The sequence below is a fragment of the Aethalodelphis obliquidens genome, unplaced genomic scaffold, assembly GCF_003676395.1.
Source record: "Aethalodelphis obliquidens isolate GAN/ISIS:26980383/991018 unplaced genomic scaffold, ASM367639v1 scaffold42, whole genome shotgun sequence".
Taxonomy (NCBI): Eukaryota; Metazoa; Chordata; class Mammalia; order Artiodactyla; family Delphinidae; genus Aethalodelphis; species Aethalodelphis obliquidens.
In genome coordinates, this window is record NW_020837986.1 from 11,629,404 (window position 1) to 11,643,178 (window position 13,775).

Sequence of the window (13,775 nt, forward strand, 5' to 3'; positions counted from 1 at the left end):
GGAGATTTCACCCCGGGAAAGGCTCAGGGCATTCAATCCAACCTCAACTGAAGTGAGAACTCAAAGGTATGTGGTAAAAATCATCAGAAGCATCTCCTCTGGATACAAAGGGACCTCTACTGAGATTAAGGGGTCCTGAACAAGCCTGTAGCCTACAAGTAAGACTATCCTAGCTTGAGCAAGCTGTGAGGTCAAAGACTAAATTGCTAATGGGGAAAAACAAAACAAACATACAAAAGAATTTTTCTCCTAAGCCCAGAACAGAACAACATTCCATCTGGGTAAGTAAGCTTGTCACAGGCATGGGGTACTTAGCATATCTGCCATTCCAGGATTACAGCTGTCAAGTTTTAATTAGGGTAATTAGAGTTAAAAATGTAATTTCATTTCAGGGATACTTTGAACAGATTCCATTAATTTCTTTTTTAAAGGAAAGGAGGGGAAGGCAAGCAGAGGATTTTGCCATCAGAGAAGCAAAAGCCCTGTGCCTGAGCCAACGAACTTTCAAACCACTGCCAAGAACCCCCAGCATCTCTGCAGGCTTGGCCCAGAGTGCAGAGGGCTGCTGCTCTTCAGCTTTCCTCCCTAGTTTCCTCCCTGAAACTAAGTTTCAGTCAGCATCTGCTAATAAATCCACCTTCTTCTCCCTACCTGCTCCTGTGTTACTACCATTCAGTGACTACTATTACAGCCTTAGGGCTGTAATAGTGAGGGGCAAGGGCTGTCAATCTGACTGGCTACATGTTAGGGACTACTCTAATGTCCACCCCTTTATCAACTGTTCCTGGACACATCTTTATGCTTTCCTTTGTGCTAGTTCCCTGGTCTGGAGTGTCCTCCTTGCCTTGCCTGCCTCTACTCTTATTACTCTTCCTTCAAAGCCAGATCAAAGTTATCTCCCCCAGAAAAACCCACTTCCATGCCTCTGTGATCCCAGAGAATCCTGCGTATGCCTCTATTAAGGCACATACAGAATACTATGGTCTGTTTCCCTGTTTGACTCTGATGTTAGATTGTGAGGTCTTTCAGGGCAGGGACTGGGTCTTTATCAAGGAATCCTTAGCTAGCACTAGCGCAAGCCCTGACACATAAGAGATACTCAACAAATATTTGTTGAATGACCAGCTGTAGGGGGAATTTGGTCTGAGCACACTGGTAGCTGAGCACATTAAGCCCTCGGGTTCTACAACGCATAGAAATATCTGGTCGTGAGTCCCTTCCCCCTCCTTGCATAGGGGCCAGTTCAAAAACCTGACTCAGCCCTCCCACTGATCCCAAATGATGATTGATCTCTCCCACCAGAGACTGCTCATTCCTTAGGGACCTTGGAAAGGAGATGAGAAAGCCAAAGCAAGCAGAGCATCTCCCCCCATCCTCCTCAACCACTGGTTTTAAGGGATTTCCTCCAGTCTTTGAAGGGTTCCAGGGAGAAGGCCTCAGCTCCAGTTCAGTCTGTAGAAGGGTAAGGGATGGCCCTGGTTTTTAAAAAAAAAAAAAAAAAAGGGACTTCCCTGGCCGTCCAGTGGTTAAGACTCCAAGCTTCCAATGCAGGGGGCACAGGTTCGATCCTTAGTTGGGGAACCAAGATTCCACATGCCATGTGGCGGGTCCAAAAAAAAAAAGGAAAATTCTGAACAGAAAAAGATTCCAAATTAAAAAAAAAATTCATTGGCTTGGAATCAAAGTGTTGCAAATGCTCAGAAATGCTGTAGTGCAGTACAACAGAGAACATGCTATGTGACATAGGGCAGCCAAGTCACTTCACTCCAGTTTCCTTTTCAACCTATCCCGGTAAGTTGTTAGGGGAAATGAACATACAAAGAGGCTTAACCCAATATTAACACTAAATGATGCTGCCATCTGAGGGGGCCTGTATTATGTACCTAGCACTATATTATATATGAGTTTATAAAGGTGAGTAAAACATATCGATTTCATAGTAATCAGATTCTCCCCAGCTAGGAGTACTCCTCCAGCTTCCTCCCAGGCTCCCCAGGCCTGGCTGCAGGCCCATATCGATCCACTTCTAATTAGGAACTGTGGCAGTGCTTCTGACAGAAGGTCAGGGCCCAGGCTGCCTCTGCTGGCCTCTGGCCAAAGCCTGAAATGCCTTGGCCAAGGTAGACAGAGAATGGACACTTTTATCGTAGAAAAGTATCCCAGATTGAACTCATCATAAAGCAGCATAAAATTTTAGAGCTGAAAAGGTCCTTTATGAGCATGAGCTTTGTTATATTACAGTTGAGAAAGCTAAGGTCCAAAAAAAGATAACTTGTCCAAGGTGGTACAGAAAGATAACGCAGATCTTCTCACTTCTAGTTCCTTCCTCTACATCAGTATTTCCTAACCTGGCTACACAACAGAAGGACTCTGGGAACTTGTTAAAAATACAGTCTTCCAGGCCCCACCCTAGAAAGTCTGATTTGGAACATCTACAGTGGCTCTGGCTCTTTTGCCAGTATATGATCACCTTCCAATAGAAGTGAACGCTGAAATCACAGGATCCAGTTTGGAACTAGGCTCAAATACACCTTGGCTCATAACAGTGCCATTTAGAAGCAATCCACTATTGTTTGAGCCAGCCCTCCCCCACCTCCACAATAACAGGGTTACTCTAGAGGCCTTAGTCAAAGGATCTGTCATAAATGGTTCAGACTTCCTAATGCTAGCTTGGCTGTCGACAAAGATATTTCCTTTCAAAACTAGTCTGAAACTAAAATGTCTCTATGAAGATGAGAAATAATTAAGGAGGGAGATTTAAGGAATAGTGGGAGATGGTGTGGTATTGAGTGTATGGGACTGGGGCATGGGCAGATGTGTCTGTATGTAGGGGAGTACTTGTGTGGATACGTAAGGGAGAGGACAGTGTGGTGTCTGTAAGACAGGCTTGCAGATACTTTCGTGGCACACACAATTCTGTGTATCTAGGTAGAAAACAGTGGGACAAGGGTATAGGAGGATAAATGTGTGGGTATAAGGTGTAAGGGAGATAAGTATTGGTGTGTACGGAACAGAAGAAATATGTGCACCTTTGTAACTCAGTTGTGTGCGTATGTGTTGCAAAGCATACAAACCTGTAGGGACAGAAGGGAGTGTGTATGTGTCTGTGTGACCCAGAGACCTGTATGCATGAGAAAACAGACCAATGAGCATTTCTGACTCAACCAGCCCTAGCTTTGCCTGAAGGCTCATACCACTCAAGGGCAGGCCTGTCTGCAGAAATTTCTCATTAAAATTGACATTTTGACAACTACTAAAAAAAATAAGATGATAACAACACCCCCACCATAGTGGGAGGTAAAAAAAAAAGTCAATGCCAATAAAACATAAGAGACAGATGAGAAGCAATTACGCCATGATTACTTCTCAGCTTCACAAGAGGAGGTGGTATTTGGAGTTAAATACTGTGTAGCTGATTCACATCTCAACCCAAAGGCCTGGATTTCCTGGGTTGCCTGGGGAAGAGGGCAAGAAAGAAGGAATTAGGTGGAGAAAGGTAAACAATAAAGCTAAAAAAACAAAAAACTGGAGCATTGGGGGGACTTCCCTGGTGGCACAGTGGATAAGAATCCACCTGCCAATGCAGGGGACACAGATTCAAGCCCTAGTCCTGGAAGATCCCACATGCCATGAAGCAACTAAGCCTGTGCGTCACAACTACTGAGTCTGTGCTCTAGAGCCCGTGAGCCACAATTACTGAGCCTGCGTGCCACAACTACTGAGCCCGCGTGCCACAACTACTGAAGCCCGCACGCCTAGAGCCCATGCTCAGCAACAAGAGAAGCCACCGCAAGGAGAAGCCCAGGCATCGTAACGAAGAGTAGCCCCCGCATGCCACAACTAGAGGAAGCCCACGTGCAGCAATGAAGACCCAGCACAGACAAAAAAAAATTACAAAAAAGAACAACAAAAAACTGGAGCATTGGGAAGACGAAAGAAAGGGAAAGGACTGAGAAGAAATCAAAAGTAAAGGACAAGTGGGTCACGAGAGAGGGAAGGAAAGAACAGAAAGAAAAAAGGTAGAAAAGACGGGAGAAAAGAGAATTTCCTTTAGGCTGGCCTAAAAATTTAGCACACATTCTAGAAAGAATTCTAGCTTAGGGCAAGAGTAAATTAGTAGGTGGGGCCTGACCTCTGTACTCTCTCATTGCTTTTACTCTAACCATTCCCTCCACCTGGAATGTTCTTCTCACCATCTTTGCCAACTGAACTTCCCCTAAATCTCAAAAGAAATATTCAAATACTACCAGCTTCTAGAAGCTTCCAAGATTTCTCTCAGAAGTTATCTCCAAGAACTTCCATAAACTGCCAGAGCACTTTATCATATTGCACCTATAGTATTCACTCAACCGAATACCACAGGTATCTATGTACATATATTTCTGTCATTCATTCTGCAAGTACTATTTGTGCCAGGCCTGTTACAGAGACACATGGGAAACAGAGATAAACAACACACTGTGTCTTGGTTCATAAGGTCTCAATTTCAGGAATGAAAGCAGATTCAGGTGTGATACAGCACCAGAGTACAACTACAGAAGTAGAAGCAAAGTAGAAAGAAGATCAAAATTAATTCTGCTCATGGAGTGATCAGGGAAAGCTTCACTGAAGAGGTAGCATTTGAACTGGTACGAAAAGATGAGTAAGAGTTTGTCAGGTAAAGACAACAAGGAGCCAAAAGAGTTTCTACTCAGAGGGAATAGTCAAAACAAAGTCATTCTACTGAACAGGAGCACAGGGAACAGTGGGTGTTAAACACTGTGCTGCTGACAGAAGGCAGCAAAGAGAGGTGGCACCAGACTATATGAGCCTTATAGTCAAGTCCATAGTTGAGATTTTATCCTTTCCAACCTGGGGTGGAGGTGGGGAAGGAGAAGGGACATTTTAAATACATATAATCTCCTTTATTTAGTTGCCCTACTTTAGAGCAAGTCCTCTCAAAACTCCTGGAAACCAGGTCCAATCCCAGGCTCTGCCTACTGCAGTGGCATCACAAGAATTTCGCATGGAGGAGAAGGGCAACAGTGAGAGAAAAAGAAAGGACGGGGGCGGGGGGTGCAGAAGTGAGGTAGCAGGGTTCAAGGAGGAAGGAGCTGAAAGGGAAGAAAAAGAAGAGGAAAAGAATAGGCAAGGAAGATACAGGAGGGAACAGATCTATCTTGGCACTGAGGCTTTTTGCTGCTGAGCTGTCCTCTACATCTTTCTAGGTAGAAAGAATAAGGTCAATATGATGCTAGTCACAGAAATAGACCCTTTGCACCAAGATGAGGCTGAGCATATTACTGCCACCTCAACCCTCCCTTTGCTTAGGATGATAGGGCTGTACTAAGAAGTGGAGTTTGCCCAGCTCTACCAACCGTCCCAAAGTATGCCAGAAGCCCCTAGCCCCATGCCCTAAGAGCATGAGGCAGGGGCACCAAACAGAAGTCTAGCGTTTGAAGCAGGGGCCTGCCCAAGACCTAAGGCTGCTGCTTAGGTTCCTAGAGGAAAGCTCTGTTACCTTCTCTGGACTTTATTTCAATCTGCAAAACAAGGGGAGTAAATGTGATGCTCTCTAAGGGCTAAGATATTACAGAAGCTGCTATCCACAGAGAATGATATTTAATGTGGGAATTTTCCTAACCTATCAAGTCTTAACTTCATTCTTTCCACTCCGACCTATGGCCAGTTTGAAGCCAAGAAGCCAGACTCAGAATGGAAGCCAACCCTGACACTATCATCCATGTGGCTCTGTCCAAAGTCTTGTTCTTGCCCAGACCTGTTTATCTCATAGGTCACAAATGGATGCTTAGGCCCAAGGATGTGTTTTGTCTGACCCACACATTTGTTTAAAAAACAAACAAACAAACAAACAAACCTGAGTTAACTGCCAACATTTAAAATCAGACCTCTTTTTTCTAATTAGATTTCTAGCTTCTCTTAAATATATCAGAGATCTGTCAACACTAGACCCTCTGGGGTAAAGGTTAAAGGGCCTGTTATAATCCTGTAATTTATTTGATGCCTTCTCATTTTATCTAAAAAATTTATGCTAACTTATTATCCATTCCATAACATGACTTAATGTAAGAGTAAACTTATAAACTACTAGTAATAATATTTAAACTAATCCAACTACAAAAAAAAGATTTGAGTACACTTCAGGAAGGTATATGGTTTATCCTGTGATTTCATGTGTCCCAGTCTGAGAACTCCAACATAGTTTATCCGTTCACTCAAAAAATACTTAGGTCCTGTGGTAAGTGCTGAGAAAACATTAATTAACAAGACAGATGTGGATCCTGCCTTGGTGGAGCTCATGGTCCAGTGGGACATAATGGAAAGAAGCCATACGGAACAGAAGGCACAAAGAAACACTAGACTGAGGATCTCAAGTGTATTCCACAACCTAGGGACCCCTTAGGCAACTTGTTTAACCTCTCTAGACTTGTTTCCTTGTCTATTAATTGGGAAAGTTTAATTAGGCAGTTGCTGCTGAAAAGTCACTCCCAGCTCCAAATTCTACTAGTATCACAAGAACTTAGCCCAATACCCTTTTCAAGTTCCTAACACTTATTAGCTTCCTCCCTTTATCTGGGAAATCATGATCAGTTGTCATGGAAATTACCATGGTTCTCCACATACTGGATGATGATGTTACAGTAATTACAAGAAGCCAAAGGGAACAGGCAGCAAGAACAGTCAATTACTCAGAAAGCCACCTACTTTCAACACACAGGAGCTGCTCTCACTGCAGCTAGGGGGAAAAAAAGACCAGTTACTAACTTAACTTATAAGTAAAACAGTTTTGATTTATATTAGATGTTGTGGTTTCTTCCATGAGATGGCAGACTTCACCCCAGCCTGTGAGTTGTTAGATGCAAAAAATGCCAATTTTACAAGGACAAGGTTCACTGAGACTTGACTACTTTGCTGTCCTTATGAAGTCCTAAGACAAGCCAGGAGACAGACTTTCTAGGCAACAGAGGCACCAAAAGTTCCTGGTAAAATAAGATAATTCATCTAGTCCCAAGGACTAAGAGCACTGTAACTGGGTTAAGTCCCTTCAATATTAGAGTTCCATCTAGTGCCGAGTTGGCCCCGAGGGACCAAGCAGGTAGCAAAAATAAGTACAGCTGACCAAGTGTTTCAAAGAAAGAAGTGCTAGCCTGGTGATAAATGGCAACAGACACTGGGCTTGGGTAGCAAAGAAACAACAGGAAATGGTGTGGGCTTTGACAAACTTGAGAATAAATATGTCCTATCTAGAACAGTCAGCCAATAAGGAAGTAGCATGTGGAATGAGGGAGAGAAATGAAAAACATGATTCTGTAAACTCAAGCATTTTGCCAAATTGGCCTGGTGCCAATTATGATACGAAGAGTCCCTGGTGCCAGGCTCAAGGAGTGAAGCCTGTAGAATAACTGGGGACTATTCCCACTCCTGTGAATAGGAAAATGCTCATGGTCAGTATCAGGATCCAGCCCCTTCTTCTTCCTCAAAAATCCTACTCCCGGGCTTCCCTGGTGGCGCAGTGGTTGGGGGTCCACCTGCCGATGCAGGGGACACAGGTTCGTGCCCCAGTCCGGGAGGATCCCACATGCCACGGAGCGGCTGGGCCCGTGAGCTATGGCCGCTGAGCCTGCGTGTCCGGAGCCTGTGCTCCACAACGGGAGAGGCCACAGCAGTGAGAGGCCCACGTACCGCAAAAAAAAAAAAAAAAAAAAAATCCTACTCCCTCTTCAGGAGAAATCACTCACCCTCATAGCCCACATGCCCAGGCCTCTGATCTCATACATAGTATCTCCACTGAAAACCCTAATGTTCCCAGGCTGGGGTCCAACTCAAAATAAATACAGTTCAGGCTAGACACAATCCAAGACCTGCCAGTCTGCAACCTCTGATCCAGAGCGTAAGATCCTCTGAAAAGATCTGGAACAGAAAGGACTTAGGAGTCCCTTAAGTACTCTTTAACTTTTGTCAGAGGAATTGCTTTTCCAAGGAGCTATCCAGGGTCCTGGATCACTTGGCTCCTGAGCTTTAGAATCCATGATTTCACAGCCTTCTCCTCTGGCTTGATCCACTGTCAAAGTATTTTTTTTAAAGACTCTAAAAAGATATTAGGTAACTATTATATGCAAGGCACTCCAGTGATACAAATGCCCTAAACTTTACTTCTCCTGACTTTTGACTTCACTACCTGTATCAGTTGTACATCAACCTGGACCCCAATGCCACCTGTCTGCCACCCAAATTACTACAGACCGAAAACACTGCTCTGCTTGACTCTATTCCTATATAACACATTCATTTTAATGGCTTGGTTAGCCAATAAGATGAAGGTTCAGAAATAAGATGAAGGTATCTCAAAAGGATACCTTTAAGAGTCTTCTCCCTGGACTCCACAACTAAAAGTTCCTTTTCTTTGCAAAACAGCACAATTGCCCCATTACGGTCGGATGTTCTTGGGAGTAAACAGTACAATGCTAAATGTATGCACTCCCCTGAATCAAGATGGCATTCCCCATGCTTCACTCCATCATTATTCTACCATCTCCAGATTCCATTTCCATAAAAGCAATAATACCTTTGCCAAATAGAAAAGAAAAAAGACTAGCTGCCCTTGAAATAGCAACTCAATCCAAGGAGGGAAGGTTTATTGCTGGAAAAACTTTTCTTATTTATCAGATCCCTCAAGCTGGATTTATGAGCAGGGAGAACACAACAAAAATGGTTTTTAGGAAAAGGCAACTGGCAGCAGAGAGGGGCATGGCTTGAGAGAGGGCAAGACAGGATGTAGGGAGGTTAGTTAGGAATCCTATGGGGGATTAAGGATCCTATAGCCCCGCAATGGCCAAAATAGGCTCCATGTCTGAAACAGGGTATGGTCCTCAGTCCCTGGCTGACTACGTGCTCCTTGAAAACAGTCTTATTCATATGAGTATCACCCACAGCATCTAGTATCATGCCGTCAAATGGTGGGCACTAAAATGGTCACAGGGACACAGAACACTACTTCTGTAAGAGCTCTCAATGCACACAAAGAAACTAAGGCCCAGAGAACTGAAAATGATTTGCTTAAGCTCACAGAATGGATGAACGGTGAAAAGAAAAGAGCATAGGTTTTGAAGGCAAGAAGGTCTGTTCAAATCCATGGTTGCTGTGAGGCCCTGGGCAAGTTACCCAACCTTTCTCAGTCTGTTTTCTCGTCTGCAAAATAAGAATACCTATTTTTGTAGGGCTGCTATGAGGATTAAGAGATACTGACCTCTAGATACAACCACAAATCTACAGGAAACACAGAGGACAGAGAAACATATTAAACAAACCACAGATCTGCAATGAGCAAATTTCTACAGGAAAAACAATCCAACTCCTTCAACAAATAAAAGGGGAAAAAGATGAACTTATAATTAAAAAAGACTTAAAAGACATAACAACCAATTACAATGTATGGACCTTATGTAAATCCTAAGTCAAACTGTAAAAATAAGATTGTGCCATTTATAAGACAATGGGAAATTCGAACACAATCTGGATTTTGATGGTATTAAGGAATTGTTAAATTTTATTATGTGATAATGGTTGTGTTTTAAAAAATCATCTTTCAGAAATATATTGTGGGACTTCCCTGGTGGCGCAGTGGTTAAGAATCCGCCTGCCAATGCAGGGGACACGGGTTCGAGCCCTGGTCCAGGAAGATCCCACATGCTACGGAGCAACTGAGCCCGTGTACCACAACTACTGCGCCTGCGCTCTAGAGCCTGCGAGCCACAAGTACCAAGCCCGCATGCCACAACTACTGAAGCCCACATGCTAGAACCCATGCTCCACAACAAGAGAAGCCACCACAATGAGAAGTCCGCACACCACAATGAAGAGAAGCCCCCGCTTGCTGCACAGCAGCAAAGACCCAACACAGCCAAAATATAAATAAATAAATAATTTTAAAAATACACTGTGAAAGCTTTTTAACAAAAGAAGTATCTAGAGCGGTGATGGTTGCACAATGATGTGAACATACTGAATGCCACTGAACTATATAACTAAAATGGTAACTTTTATATTACATATACTTTACGACAATAAAAAGTTTAAAAATTAAAAAAAATACATTGTGAAATACTTAAGGACAAAATATCATACCCACGTTTCAAAGCACAGGATGAGAAGTATGTAAGGGTATAAATGAAATAAGATTGACCATGAATAGATAACTACTGAAGCTGAATGATGGGTACATCATGCTTCATTAACCTATTCTGTCTACTTTGTATATGTTTGAAATTTTCCATATTAAAAAAGAAGATTTGGTTAGGTTTAAATCCTGGCAACTCCATTTACTAGCAGTGTGACTATGGGCATATTTCTTAACCTACTGGTATCTCAGTTTCTTACCTATATGATGTGGAACAACAGAACCTACTTTTTATGGTTGAGGTAAGAATGATTTTTAATATATACTTAGGTATATTATATTTAAATTATATACTATATATATACAATATATACAAATTATATACAATATATACAATTGTATATGTATACACAACATATACAATATGTTGAAACTTTATATGAAATGTCTGTCTTATACATTAATTTTACATATAAGATATGCCTTAAGATTATATATAAATTTATATTATAAAGGTTACACACACACACACACACACACAAAAGGGCTCTCAGCACATAGTAACCGTCAGTAAATATCAGCTCTATTAGTATGAACACAAGGCACCAATATGCTATCTCAACACAGTGGGCACCCAAGTCATGGCAGCTTTTTTTTTCTTGGCTGCGTTGGGTCTTTGTTGCTGCGTGCAGGCTTCCTCTAGTTGTGATGAGCGGGGGTTCCTCACTGCGGTGGCTTCTCTTGTCGCAGAGCACAGGCTCTAGGCACATGGGCTTCAGTAGTTGTGGCACACAGGCTCAGTAGTTGTGGCTTGTGAGCTCTAGAGCGTAGGCTCAGTAGTTGTGGCACATGGACTTAGTTGCTCCGCAGCATGTGGGATTTTCCCGGACCAGGGCTTGAACCCGTGTCCCCTGCATTGGCAAGCGGATTCTTAACCACTGCGCCATCAGGGAAGTCCCATGGCAGCTATTATTAATATAAATGGCAGAGTTAGGTCTAGAACCCAGGTCAGATTTTTAATCAAGTACTTGACAAGTCTCCTTGACAGAAGGCCTAGATACCCTCTGGTCAATGTCCCCACTGGCAGCTCTAACACCCCCAGTGTCCCCTGACAAATACCCCAGGACCTAACACAGGTTCAGGAGCTGACTAATGTTTAACATGCCTCTGTGGGAGCAGGCAGGGCCACCCTGTTTCCCAAAAACAGGTAATTTAAGGTACATTTTCTAGTATTTGCTGACAGAACAAAGAAGAAAGACTCTAAGACATGATCAGTGTTCACACCAGCCTTCAAGTGATTTGGTAAAACTACAGAAAATAAACACCCAGCTAGGGTCTACCAGGCAGGATAAAAGCTGACAAAGAAATGGTAATTTTTCCAAGCAAATATACAAGTAATAGATGAGTGCTGAGAGACTAAGTTCTTTAGGTCCTGGCGTTCCCCTTCCTCCCCCTCCATTTTAAGAGAAGACAAACTCTCTTTCGACATAATTCAAGTATGACTGTTTGCTGGATTAATTTCTTCCCCGAAATGATGTAATTATAGGCAAAGGGGTCATTCTCATCCTATCAATTTAAATACAAATTGGCTTGAGTACATTATTACCTTTTCCACCTGCTCCAGGAGACTATGAGAAGGTATCACCAACCCCCAAATTATGGGACATGTCCTCCCCACTCTGCTCATTAGCTGGAATATGGATGCCGCTTGATCTAGTTGCTCATCTGTGTTTCCGCTCAAGTTGTTCCCGTTGCACAGAATGTCCTCTCTCCATCTCTGGAGCCTAAATCTCCTGTGATCATACTTTCTGGAAACAAAGTGGGAGGAGAGAGAAGCACTGCAACTGAGAAAAGATATCCGGGCGCTGCTTCTGGGTAGTCTGTGAGATTTGGCCAAGACATAAAAATATTGGTGTTTCATAATTTATAAGCACAGCAAGACAGAATATTAGACATTGGGATGGTCCTAGATAATACATGGTCACTGTCCTTATCCTACAAGGCCCAGCTCAAATGCTCAGTCCTCCATAGATGTTCCCTAGGCACCACACACCCACAAATGAAGCAATCTCTCCCTCCTCTGAACTTACCAATCACTTTACCCCTGTATGGTACCACCTGAGAGTTCCTATCGTGGTTCTTACAATTCACTTCTCTAACTACACTCCAACAAGAATGACATAAAATAAAAAGATAATGCTAACTGTTGACAAGGACATGGAGCAAAAGGAATTCTCTCATACATAGCTGATGAGAATTTGATCTGGTATGCTTCTGAAAACTGTTTGTCAATAACTACTAAACCTAAAACACTCACTGCTGCCCCTTAACAGTTCTGCCTATAGTCCTTTGCTCCATCATTGCCTCTGTCTAAATGCTTCTAGCATTCTTTCTCCCAATCCCAAGACTGGTCCAGACCACTCTTCCTGATCACCCCAGCCCAAAGAGATCTCCCCTTCTATAGAAAACTCTGCTATTTACCTATTACCTCTGACAAATGACTCATGAATTCTTCACATATAAATTGCATCATCTGGTTTTATAATGCACTTTTAGTAACATCTAACTTGCTCTTCACAATAACACTGTGAGGAAGGCAAGATACAGATTATTAACCCCATTTTATAGATGAGAATATGGAGGTTCAGAGAGGGGAAAATGACTTATTCCAGTTTTCCTGGCCAAATTAGTTCCAGGGAACAAGAGTAAGACCTTAGTCTTCCAAACCAAGCTCTCTACACCAAACTGCCTTATTATCAGCTACAACTTCATGATTACCTTGTCTCCCCAAAGAGACCACAGGTTCCCTGAAGACAAGAGTATGCTTTACACATTTTCATCCCTCACAGCACCAAGGGAGGACTCAGTGGGCTCCATACAGTTTGGCCAAATTGATCTCAATATTGTCCCCAACCTTTGAGGACGAACACAGGCGTATTTCCTCTTCTTCTAGACCTCCCAGGCAATGCGAAATTGTTGGAAGAAATCATGAGCACAACACAGCATCCCAAATAACACTTTTTTTTTGAGAATAGGGACAAGGGAAGAGGAAGAGCCCTTCAAGACAGGGTAACCTCAACGTTCCCTCCATTTCCTAGGGCTCCATGCTGCAAAGCATTCAAAGAAGGCTGGCGGAGATAGCAGCAATGGGCTTCAAGAACCACAATTTAGTCATAATTAGTAAGTCAAAAACTGACCAAATGGGAAACCCCGGCGGTCCAGTGGCTAGGACTCCATGCTCTCACTGCTGAGGGCCTGGGTTCAATAACTGCTCGGGAACTAAGATCCCACAGGCTGTGCAGCATAGTCAAAAAAATGCCAGAAACCACACCTCAAATAATTCCATTTGCAAGCAAAATAGCTATTTTATTTCAAAACTGAGTATAAAATTTAATTTAATATGAAACAATTTTCTTCATTCCTAAATAAGAAGCTAGACAATATCAACCCTTTCTGGAAACCAGCCAAAGAACTGATGTGAGAAGAATAGAGAAAGCACTAGGCAGATGTCTGGACACCCAAACCTGAAGGACAATGCTGTCCCCTACCCTAAGGTTCTTGACTTTACACACTGGCTGCTGGACACGTCAGCAATAGAGAAGAAAATCTAGATAACAGGCAGAAGAAAGGAAGAGAAGGAAGGAAGGCCAAAACCAAA

At 42.9% G+C, this 13,775-nt stretch overlaps 1 protein-coding gene across 17 annotated transcripts in view; it reads right to left on the reverse strand.

Annotated features, from left to right (window-relative positions):
* The window catches only part of RALY (RALY heterogeneous nuclear ribonucleoprotein), a 79,952-nt gene that overhangs the window by 58,147 nt on the left and 8,030 nt on the right, over positions 1-13,775 (reverse strand). For 2 of the 17 annotated variants that reach the window (XM_027078567.1, XM_027078565.1), the window contains exon 1: positions 11,724-13,395. The exons of 14 other annotated variants lie outside the window; for them this stretch is intronic. The gene's annotated coding sequence lies outside the window, so the exon portion shown is untranslated. Of the gene's footprint in view, positions 1-11,723; positions 13,409-13,775 lie in introns of those variants that run through there. One more of the 17 variants, XR_003427152.1, reaches the window with a different exon arrangement.